This window comes from Arachis ipaensis, chromosome B04 (assembly GCF_000816755.2).
Source record: "Arachis ipaensis cultivar K30076 chromosome B04, Araip1.1, whole genome shotgun sequence".
NCBI lineage: Eukaryota > Viridiplantae > Streptophyta > Magnoliopsida > Fabales > Fabaceae > Arachis > Arachis ipaensis.
Genome location: NC_029788.2, coordinates 8,433,526 through 8,436,260, shown reverse-complemented (window position 1 = coordinate 8,436,260; position 2,735 = coordinate 8,433,526).

The following is a 2,735-nucleotide window of genomic DNA, read 5'->3' as shown; positions in this document are numbered from 1 at the left end:
ATGAGTTTACGTTATATTATTTATTTTTTAAAAGAATTTATTAACTTTACCAACGACTCATCTGGCGTCGGTAATTTTAATTAATAAACTATTTAAATTTTGTACGTAGTTAATTTTAGATTAAAAATGTTAAATAATTTTGATACTTATCTCAAAAGATAACGAGATTCTCAATAAAAAAATTTATTTTTTTCTGTTTTTGATCTTTATTTATTTTGGAAAAAGCTCAGTATACAAGCGATTAGGGCTTGTAACTATTACAAGTTCATTAACGCCTAATCCACTAAAACGCGTTGCAACTCCTACGTCACTTACACGCGCTATACAAAGATCCCGCGTTTGTATAACTACCAAATTTAAAAGATTTGTTTCCTTCTTTGTTTTCCTTCTTTCCAAATTTCATCGTTCTTCTTCTCGCGCGTCTTCCCCTGGTTTTTCGATCGTTCTTTTCTTCTCCTTTCTCATTGGTTTGTTCTTCGTCATTGACGTTAGTTCTTCTCTCTGTAACTCCAGCTTCGTTTTCTTTTCGATTTTCTGGTTTCTGAAATCAAAGTTTGAACTCGTTTTGAAGATAACAGATGATTCAACCTCAGATTGTCAGCTGAATCAGGGCGAAGTGGAGCACAAATAGGAAGGAAAACGAGATTAAGAATCAATTGATTACATGTAGCAAAGAGGAAAAATGAAACCCTCATAGCAAAGACTCATTTGATAGGAATTGGAATGATTTTCTGCTAAATTTTGGTCTTGTGGACAAGTGGCTTTCAGGTAATGTTGGGTTAAAATCTGCAGCAGAGGTGTAAATTTAATTTTTTATCGGGTGTATTTATAGTCTGTGTTTGGGTGTATTATGCAGATCTCTATGCAGACCGTCATATATGGGTTCCAATCTATTTGGAATTCTGGATCACCACTTCATATTATAGTACCTGTAAATCAGACATTTTGAATACACCAGAGAGAGTTTAATTAACTGCGGTCTTGTGGACAACAAGTGGCTTTCAGGTAGTGTTGGGTTAAAATCTACAGCAGAGGTGTAAATTTAATTTTTTATCGGGTGTATTTATAGTTTGTGTTTTGGTGTATTATGCAGATCTCTATGCAGACCGTCATATATGGGTTCCAATCTATTTGGAATTCTGGATCACCACTTCATATTATAGTTCCTGTAAATCAGACATTTTGAATACACCAGAGAGAGTTTAATTAATTTTGGTCTTGTGGACAACAAGTGGCTTTCAGGTAGTGTTGGGTTAAAATCTGCAGCAGAGGTGTAAATTTAATTTTTTATCGGGTGTATTTATAGTCTGTGTTTGGGTGTATTATGCAGATCTATATGCAGACCGTCATATATGGGTTCCAATCTATCTGGATCACCACTTCATATTATAGTACCTATAAATCAGACATTTTAAATACACCAGAGAGAGTTTAATTAATTTTGGTCTTGTGGACAACAAGTGGCTTTCAGGTAGTGTTGGGTTAAAATCTGCAGCAGAGGTGTAAATTTAATTTTTTATCGGGTGTATTTATAGTCTGTGTTTGGGTGTATTATGCAGATCTCTATGCAGACCGTCATATATGGGTTCCAATCTATTTGGAATTCTGGATCACCACTTCATATTATAATACCTGTAAATCAGACATTTTGAATACACCAGAGAGAGTTTAATTAATTTTGGTCTTGTGGACAACAAGTGGCTTTCAGGTAGTGTTGGGTTAAAATCTGCAGTAGAGGTGTAAATTTAACTTTTTATCGGGTGTATTTATAGTCTGTGTTTGGGTGTATTATGCAGATCTCTATGCAGACCGTCATATATGGGTTCCAATCTATCTGGATCACCACTTCATATTATAGTACCTGTAAATCAGACATTTTGAATACACCAGAGAGAGTTTAATTAATTTTGGTCTTGTGAACAACAAGTGGCTTTCAGGTAGTGTTGGGTTAAAATCTGCAGCAGAGGTGTAAATTTAATTTTTTATCGGGTATATTTATAGTCTGTGTTTGGGTGTATTATGCAGATCTCTATGCAGACCGTCATATATGGGTTCCAATCTATCATATACTTTTGAAATCAACAGTAGTCAAATATATATTTTAGGGAAAAAGTATTATCAATAGTGGGGCAAAGATATTATTGTACCTTAACATAGTAGTAGTAATTAAGCAAAAAGTTCAAATAGAATTAAGCCTAAACCCAAAATTTCTAAAACAAGGGTCCAATTGAATCATGATCATAATTACCTTCTTACTTTATCCTTTGTCCATTTTCTTCATTTGGACCTAACATGACTTTTTTCTTATTCATAAATATGTGTATATATACAGAGCAAAATTTTTCCACCCTTCATCATCTTCAGCAATGGATTATAGAGAAAAAACAAAGAATATGATGAAACCCTTTGACTTTTTAGAACAAGAACAATTTAATAATTCTTCAGCATATTTTTCATACCCTTATTGTTCTTCCTTCATCCTCTACAATAATCCAAATCACAACATGGAACATAATGCAAGGCCTGAGGGTGAAAAGGGAAATTCCAATTCACTCACACCAATTTGTGATGAACCATACTATGAACAACATTCTTCTTGTTGTGCTAAGTCAGACACAGACTCATGCAGTGGGGGGGAAGAGGAAGAGGAAGAAGAAGAAGACGAAGACGAAGAAGAAGAAGAAGAGAAGAAGAAGAAGAAGAAGAAGACGAAGAGGAACCGTTTGAGTGGGGCG